This window comes from Scyliorhinus torazame, chromosome 7 (assembly GCF_047496885.1).
Source record: "Scyliorhinus torazame isolate Kashiwa2021f chromosome 7, sScyTor2.1, whole genome shotgun sequence".
NCBI lineage: Eukaryota > Metazoa > Chordata > Chondrichthyes > Carcharhiniformes > Scyliorhinidae > Scyliorhinus > Scyliorhinus torazame.
Window position 1 is genome coordinate 207307366 of NC_092713.1, and position 9799 is coordinate 207317164.

Here is a 9799-nt window from a genome sequence, read left to right on the forward strand (position 1 = left end):
TTATACTGTTGAAATATTCCAACTGATCAGCAAGCAAATGATTTAATAAAATTTAAGCAAATATTCTCCACACTATCTACTTTTATATAAAATTACCTTTTATTTGAAAAATATTTTATTGAAGGCATTTTTAATTTATACATATTTACAAAAATCAATCATGACAATAGGTAATAAAACCCCTCCTTGCATCCTCGCCAAATACAGCCCCCACTCACCCCACTGCCCCTCGGTACCGGCCTCCCTTTTCCAACCTATCCCACCCCACCAAACAAATAGTAAACTCCCCCGACCACCCCGCTGACGACTCAGTATTCCTTAACAAAGTAGATGAACAGCTTCCACCTCAAGGTGAACCCCTCCTCCACCCCTCGAATGGAGAACTTAATTTTTTCCAAATGCAGAAACTCTGGAAAATCACTCACCCATACCCCGCCTTTGGTGGCTCCTTGTCCTGCCAACACAGCAAGATCCATCTCTGGGCTATCGGGGAGGCAAAGGCCATGACGTCAGCCCCCCACCTGAACTCCCGGATTCTCCAACATTCCAACCACCACAGTACTGGGAGTTACCTCTACTCCCAAAATCTTTGACATTATATCCGAAAATCCCTTCCAAAACTCCCTCAACCTCGACACGCCCATAACATGGTTCGCCGGCCACATTCCACCCCCCCACCCCGCCCCGCACACTACCCACACCTATCCTTCATCTCCGAAAAGAACCAACTCATCTTGGACACCGTCATGTGGGCCCTATGCACCACTTTAAATTGGATAAGACTTAACCTCGCACACGATGAGGATGCATTCATCCTCCGCAAAGCTTCCCTCCAAACTCCAGCCCCCAATGCCACCCCAAACTCCTCCCATTTGCACCTGACCTCCATAGCAGCACACTGCCTCTTCATCAGCTCCCCATATATGTCCGCAACCCTCCCCTCCTCAGTATCATCCTCGGATAAAAGCTTATCCTGTAGCACCGGGGGCGGCAGCAGTGGAAAGGATGGCATCTCCTTCCTAACCTGCAGATACCTGAACCTATTTCCATTTGATAACTGGTACATCTCCTTGAGCTCTTCCAGGTTTGCATACTTTCCTTCCATGAACAAATCCCTGAAGTACTCTATCCCCATCTGCCACCACCCCCGGAACCTTGCATCCAACCCCGCTGTTGTACCCTGAATAACGACGCTTAGAGAGTAAAACGGTAAAGAAGGCTTTAATAAGCTAAGAACTAGCCTGGTGCCGCGACGGGTGCTAACTGGGTGCCGCCCACAAGGCGGCCCCATATATACGACTCCCAGGTGGGCGGAGTCCCCCAGGGTTCCAAGCCCGGTCTTAAAGGGGACATCACCTTACATGCTGATAAGGGTACAGTAATACAGTAACCGTTCATCACATTCACCACCTGTTTTAAAAAAAATGTCTGGCGGGTGTGAAGTGCCATCATAAGTCCATTCGTCTCGGCGGCCTGATCGTCCTTATCGACCTCCTCAGCTCAGGCGGTGGTGCGGCGGACATGGACGTCTTAGTTGAGGGTACGTCTGGGAGCACGGTGGTCGGAGCCTTGGTCCGGGTCGGGGTAGGGGATCGGGGCGCAGGGAGAATAATTGGGGCTGGGGGTAGCGGTGCCAGCACAGACGGGGTGTGTAGAGGGGGCGCGCTAGGGGCCACGCGCGGTAGGTGCCCACCAACGGGGAGCGGGGCCGGGAGGAGGGGTGTTGTAGTGGGTGACGGGTCCTGCAGGGGAGCTGCGAGGGACGGGACATCTGTAGTGGGGGAACCAGCGGGTGCCAGATCCCGGAGGGAAACCGTATCTTGCCTGCCGTTGGGGTACTCGACGTAGGCGTAACTGGGGTTTGCGTGTAGTAATCGGACCTTCTCGACCGGGGTCCATTTTATGGCTCCTCGTGTGCCTCCAGAGAAGAACAGGTCCCGGAGCCGTCAGCCAAGGTGGAAGCGAGACCCCGGAGGTAGACTTCCTGGGGAAGACAAACAATCGGTTGTGAGGGGTCTCATTCGTGGCCGTGCAGAGGAGCGACCTAATGGAGTGTAGGATGTCGGGCAGGACCTCCTGCCAGCGGGTGGTTGGGAGACTTCTCGACCCTAGGGCCAGAAGGACAGCCTTCCACACTGTCGCGTTCTCCCTCTCCACCTGCCCGTTTCCCCGCGGGTTATAACTGGTCGTTCTGCTCGAGGCGATGCCTTTGCTGAGCAGATACTGACGCAGTTCATCGCTCATGAACGATGTACCCCGGTCGCTGTGGATATACGCGGGGAAACCGAACAAGGTGAAGATGCTGTGCAGTGCCTTTATCACAGTGGCAGAGGTCATGTTGGGGCAGGGAATGGCGAATGGGAAGCGGGAGAACTCATCGATAACGGTGAGGAAATAGGCATTGCGGTTGGTGGATGGGAGGGGCCCCTTGAAGTCCACACTTAGTCGCTCAAAGCGCCCCGAGGCCTTCACGAGCCGAGTCTTGTCTGGCCGGCAGAAGTGCGGTTTGCACTCCGCACAGATCTGGCAGGCTCTGGTCATGGCCTTGACCTCCTTGGTTGAGTAAGGTAGGTTGCGGGACTTGATAAAGTGGATGAGCCGGGTAACCCCCAGGTGGCAGAGGTCATTGTGGATGGCTTGCAGGCGGGCCTACTGCGTGTTGCCGCACGTGCCGCGGGACAGGGCATCTGGGGGCTCGTTGACCTCCTCTGGACGATACTTAATATCGTACGTGTAGGTGGAGAGTTCGATCCTCCACCTCAAAATTTTATCGTTTTTTATTTTGCCCCATTGTGTGTTATCGAACATAAAGGCGACCGACCATTGGTCGGTGACGAGGGTGAACCTCCTACCGGCTAGGTAGTGCCTCCAGTGCCGTACAGCCTCCACAATGGCTTGTGCCTCCTTCTCGACTGCAGAGTGTCGAATATCGGAGGCGGTGAGGGTCCGGGAGAAGAACGCGACTGGTCAGCCTGCCTGGTTGAGGGTAGCAGCCAGGGCGATGTCTGATGCATTGCTCTCTACTTGGAAGGGGATAGTTTCGTCCACCGCGCGCATAGCGGCCTTGGTGACATCGGCCTTGATGCGGTTGAAGGCCAATCGAGCCTCAGCCGACGGGGGAAATATCGTGGTCTTTATGAGTGGGCAGGTTTTGTCTGCATATTTGGGGACCCACAGAGCCTAATAGGAGAAGAGCCCCAAGCACCGTTTGAGGGCCTTGAGGCTGCAGGGAAGGGGGAGTTCCTTTAGGGGACGCATGCGGTCGGGGTCGGGACCTAGGACCCCGTTTTCCACGACATAGCTGAGATGGCTAGCCGGGTTGTGTGGAAAATGCATTTTTCCTCGTTATAGGTCAGGTTAAAGGCTCGGGCGGTCTGGAGGAACGTTTCGAGGTTTGCGTCATGGTCATGCTGGTCATGGCCGCAGATGGTGACATTGTCCAAGTACGGGTATGTAGGCCGCAAACCGTACTGGTCCACCATTTGGTCCATAGCCCTTTGAAAGACGGAGACCCCATTTGTGATGCCGAAGGGGACCCTGAGGAAGTGGAAGAGCCGGCCGGCTGCTTCGAAGGCAGTATAAGGGCGGTCTTTTGGTCGGATGGGGAGCTGGTGGTAGGCGGATTTGAGGTCGACCGTGGAAAATACTCGGTATTGGGCGAACCGATTTACCCTTTCTGCTATGCTAGGAAGGGGGTACGCATCAAACTGCGTGAACCGGTTTATGGTCTGGCTATAATCCACGATCATCCGTTTCTTATCCCCGGACCGGACTACCACCACTTGTGCTCTCCAGGGGCTGTTGCTAGCCTCGATGACCCCCTCTCCCAGTAAACGCTGGACCTCTGACTTGATAAAAGTCATGTCTTGGGCACTGTACCGCCGGCTCCTGGTGGCGACGGGCTTACAGTCGGGAGTGAGGTTCACGAATAGCGAGGTGGGTGCGACTTTCAGTATCGTAAGGCTGCATACCGTGAGGGGGGGGCAAGGGTCCGCCGAACTTAAGTGTCAGGCTTCGGTGGCTGCACTGGAAATCCAGTCCGAACAGTAGGGGGGCGCAGAGGTGGGGGAGGATATAAAGTTTGAAACGGGTGTATTCGGCGCCCTGGATCGAGAGATCCGCAATACAGTACCCCTTGATTTGTACCAAGTGGGACCTGGATGCGAGGGCTATGGTTTGGGACGCGGGATGCGTGCGCAAGGAACAGCGCCTTACCGTTTCTGGATGAATAAAGCTCTCTGTACTCCCGGAGTCGAAGAGGCATGAAGTGTTGCGTCCGTTGACTTGGACCTTCATCAGATTCTGCAGATGTTTTGGCCGGGTTTGGTCGAGGGTGATCGCTCCCACTCACGGGTAGTCCGAGTCCTCAGCCGAGTCGGACTCGTAAAATGGTCGCCGCCGTCGGTCGCACGTGTCGGGTCGAGAAGATGGCCGCCAACAAGATGGCCGCTCCCATGATTCGCACGAGGCGGATGACACGTCAGAAGGGGGCGTGTCGGGTCGGTTAGCAGCCACATTGCGAGGCCTGCGGGCCTGAGAGCCTGATTTTCGGGCCGGCTGTTCTTTGTTTTTCTAGCCCCTGAGCCTGGCCAGGCAGAACCTCGCAAAATGCCCTTTCTTCCCGCAGTCGCTACAGATAGCGGAGCGGGCTGGACAGCGTGGGCGTGGATGCTGGCCCTGCCCGCAGAAGTAGCACGGTGTGCCCTCAGGACGAATGGGTCGCTGCGCGGCGCAGGCCCGTAACGTGGCTGAGTCTGAGGAAGTCCGAGGGGGGCTCGCAGAGTCCGCGGGGTACGTGCCCAAATAATGTCGGGCCACCTCCAGCGAGGAGGCGAGCGTTAGCGTGTCCTGGAGGTCTTTTGCCCCGTTTTCGAGTAGCCGCTGCCGGATGTAGGTTGAGCGGATGCCGGACACGAACGCGTCTCTAATGTGCAGGTTCATATGGGTTTCCCTGTCACATCCTGATGGTCACTGGCAAGCGTGGTGAGTTTTTCAACGAATTCGTCTAGCGATTCCCCCGAGCGCTGCTGACAGGTAGAGAGCAGGTGCCTGGCGTGTACCTCGTTGATGGGTTTGACGAACCGCTTGCGGAGTAACTCGACCGCTTCTTCATAAGTAGTCACCTTTTTGAGCGTGGCGGAGATTCTGTGACTCACCCAGGCGTGGAGTAGGCGCAGCTTGCGTGGCCCCAGGATGGGAGTCTCTGAAGAGTCCAGGTAGGCCTTGAAACATCGGAGCCAGTATTTAAAGATTTCTTTTGCCTCCGGTACCCGTGCTTCCAGGTTGAGCTTCTCTGGTTTTAGGCCTACGTCCATCCTGATCTAGTTTAGCTTATTAAATTGTTGTACCCTCAATAACGACGCTTAGCGAATAAAACGGTAAAGAAGGCTTTAATAAGCAAAGAACAAGCCTGGTGACGAGATGCGTGCTAACTGGGTGCTGCCCACAAGGCGGCCCCTTATATATGACTCCCAGGTGGGCGGAGCCGGAGGCAGAGTCCCCCAGGGTTCCAAGACCGGTCTTAAAGGGGACATCACCTACATGATGACAAGGGTACAGTAATACAGTAGCCGTTCATCACACCCGCCAACGCAAACTGATGATTGTCACAAATCGGCACCTCAGCAACATGCCTCCCAATCCAAAGTGTTGTTTACACTGGTTCCATCTCCTCAGTGCTGATACCGAAGCAGCGAGAATGGAAGGGGTACCAAAAACAGTGTCCTCAAGCTGGCCACCCTACACGAGGCTGCCTCCATCTGCCCCTAAACCAACCGCTCCTCCACCGCCTATTTCCTAGCTATTGCAATGTTTGATGCCCAGTAGTAATTCAACAAGCTTGGCAATGCAAACCCCCACCCCCTCATCGATTCCTCCGCAAGAACACCCTCCTCACCCGTGGAGTCGTCCCTGCCCACACAAACCTCAAAATCAACCGATTCACTTTCTAAAAAAGTACTTAGGAACAAAAATGGGGAGGTTCTGAAATACAAACAAAAACTTCAGCAGCACCGTCATCTTCACCGCCTGCACCGCCCCACCAATGATACTGGTAGCACATTCCACCTCTTGGAGTCTGGCTTCATCTTTTGGAATTCTTTGATGATGTAACCAGTACAGTTGACAAAAGGGAGCCAGTCGATGTGGTATATTTGGACTTTCAGAAGGCGTTTGACAAAGTCCCGCATAAGAGATTGTTGGGCAAAATTAAAGCGCGTGGGATTGGGGGAAATGTATTGAGGTGGATAGAAAACTGGTTGGCTGAGAGGAAACAAAGAGTAGGGATTAATGGCTCCTTTTCAAATTGGCAGGCAGTAACTAGTGGGGTGCCACTGGGATCGGTGCTGGGACCCCAGCTATTCACAATATATATTAATGATTTGGATGAGGGAACAAAATGTAACATCTCAAAGTTTGCAGATGATACCAAGTTAGGTGGGAGGGTGAATTGTGACGAGGATGCAGGGATCCTACAGCATGATCTGGACAGTTTGGGTGAGTGGGCAAATCAACGGCGATGCAGTATAATTTGGATAAGTGTGAGGTTATTCACTTTGGACGCAAAAACAGGAAGGCAGATTACGACCTGAATGGTTGTATGTTGGGAGAGGGGAGCGTGCTGCGGGACCTGGATGTCCCTGTGCACCATTCGCTGAAGATAAGCATGCAGGTGCAGCAGGCGGTAAAGAAGGCTGATAGTATGTTGGCCTCCATTGTGAGAGGTTTCGAGTATAGAAGCAGAGATGTGTTGCTGCAATTGTACAAGGCCTTGGTGAGGCCACACTTGGAGTATTGTGTGCAGTTTTGGTCTCCTTCTCTGAGGAAGGATGTTCTTGCTTTTGAGGGAGTGCAGCAAAGGTTTACCAGACTGATTCCGGGGATGGCGGGACTGTCATATGAGGAGAGATTGACTAGGTTGGGACTGTTCTCACTGAACTTCAGGAGAATGAGGGGGGATCTTATTGACACTTATAAAATTCTAACAGGACTAGACAGGGTAGATGCAGGGAAGATGTTACCATTGATGGGTGTGTCCCGAACCAGGAGTCACAGTCTGAGTATTCAGGGTAAACCATTTCGGACAGAGATATGGAGACATTTCTTCACACAAAGAGTGGTGAGCCTGTGGAATTCATTATCACAGGAAGTAGTTGATGCTAAAACCTTGAATATATTCAAGAGGCGGCTGGATGTAGCACTTGGGGAGAAAGGGATCAAAGGCTATGGGGAGAAAGCAGGATTAGGCTATTGAGTTGGATGATCAGCCATGATCGTGATGAATGGCGGAGCAGGCTCGAAGGGCCAAAAGGCCTCCTCCTGCTCCTATCTTCTATGTATCTATGTCTCCCCTCCACCAGTCGTGCCAAGTTCAGCTTGTGCAGTTGAGCCCAAATCCACGCCACAAGTTTCCCAAAATAGCAAAAGTGTGCCCCCACCACCCGAAATGACAATTCCCCCAGCCTCCTCTCCTGCTCCTGTGCATTAATTAGGAACAACTCGCTTTTCCCCATATTCAGCGTGTATCCCAAAAAGCAGCTAAATTCACCCAGAATACCCAGGATCCTATCGAAGCTCCCAACTGGGTTCGAAATATACACCAGGGGGTCATCTGCGTACAGATAAAATGACCTATAATTGGCCTTTGAAAATAACTTCCAATGTTCCTGAACACTTTTGTTTGATATTTCTTCCGGCATTCTTCCTGTATGGCCCTTGCTAATGGAACTTCATCAACACAACAAAGATTTATATAAAAATGGAACACATAAAAGGTGCTACCTATGTTTATCCTTTCAATATTCCTAAGATTATTTCCATAAAGGCACAGAGCCCAAAGTTCAAAATGCTGAACAGTGATGTTTAGAGACATATTTTATAGTAAAAATGGGATTTGGAAGGACTGCCTTTGATCAGCTTCTTAAAGGGCATTGCTTTTTTGGATAACGTTGCTGCCGGCTCCATTCAGTTGTCAACTGTACTGGAATGCAAAAAAAGGAAATAAGAAGAGACTATTGGTCGCATTGAACTTTATGTCCTAACTAACCCAGCTTATCATATATTTTTAAACCCAGTTTACATCTATGTTACCCAGCAGATAGATTCTTCCAGACATTTATGATCCTTTGGAAAACAAAATTCTAGTTGGATATTTATGTTGTGTGGTATATATTTTTGGTTCTACCATCCTGTCTCATTTTAAAATAATTGCTTGACAGGTTTAGGATATTCACTTTGCGACATCAATGCTTTTCAATCTTTTAAACAGTCAGAGTGTCTTATGTTTGAGGAAGTGCCGGTTCTATCAAATATATATCTATAGAATAGTGTAACCTAGGGACGTAATAGGATTGCATAGGATATGTGGAGGACCAACAGGCCATTTGGTCCAATAGTCCCCCCTTGTGTGACTTTATCGTGATATTCTTGTCGTTAGCATGTGCCCAATGTGCCTCTGTAATTGCTTTGCAAATACTTGGTGAGGTGAGACCAAATTAGAATCATTAATCTCCTTTATTTCAGCAAGTAAACAAACTGAGGAAAATGTTCTGAACAGATTCATTTTACTTGATTAATACAACATGTCATTCCGTAATAATACAAAGTAATGAACACACAGTACTTCCCCACATCAGTGGTTCATCTAGCTTGACTAAACAAAATAAGTCGATTTCTGTTATAACCCGCATGAGACCTACGGGGTAGAAGCAATTAGCCTCCCCCATGAGCCTCAATTAGTTCAAGTTCCCGCACTGAGAGACAGGAAGCCCATGGGACTCTAATAACCTGTACCAGTCAAGTTTGGAACCGACAGCTCAGACCCGGTTGGGATCTGAAGAGTAGTGTATATACTATTACTTCGTAAGAAAACTAGTTTCTCTTATCCACTCGTCTCGGATTCGTCTATGGTCACTAAACTGGTGACGAGAATAAAAGTGGAGCTATTGTCGACGGGGCTAACCGTTGAACGAGCAACCACCTCCTCTGCACTACAAGATTAGGGTTGGAATTTCTTTCCGAAGATTTGACTCGTTCGATGTGGCATTGAGGATTGGACACGCTGAACTTATACGTCACATTTTTCAGGTAAATGCTATCACCGGTGCCTGTGGGGCCCACACTTACAGGGTGATAAAAAGCCTGACATAACCCACAGCCCAAGACACCAACATTTTCGAAGAATGGGTGATCCTGGTTGCCCAGCATTATAACCATATGTCGTCAATCATTGTGCATAGATACCATTTTAACACAGTGGAGAGGAGCTCGGGAGAGTCCGTACTGAGTTCCTAACATGGTTGAGAAAACTAGCCGGCTTTTGTGGCTATGGCACTTCATTCTCAGACATGCTATGAGACCGCTGGATCTGTGGCATCAATAATATGGCAATCCAAAGGAAATTGTTGGCTGAGCCATCTTTGGGCCGACAACAGGTCGTGCAGATTTTGCTATCACGGGAAAGCACCAAAAAGGCAGGAACTCCAGGGTTTAGAGGTGAACACTATTGGGTGTGCCCCCTCACAGGGGCGAGCAGCACCCCTCTGGGATGGAAACCCCACCGTGGGCCAATTATGTAGAGGTGCGGTCTGTTGGTCTAGGACTGAGGCACCCAGGCATGACACCTCTCCGGAGCCGGTAGAAGGGGAGCCCCGGCAATGTGGGACGTGTGGACGTGGAAACAGCAGGGAACACAAATCCCAAAGTAGCCAGCAGTCCTATCGCCCCAACAGAGCCAGCCCAGAGCCCTATCTTTCACATGACCGCAGGAGTGGCCACCATCAAGTATAACCATGCAAGTCAA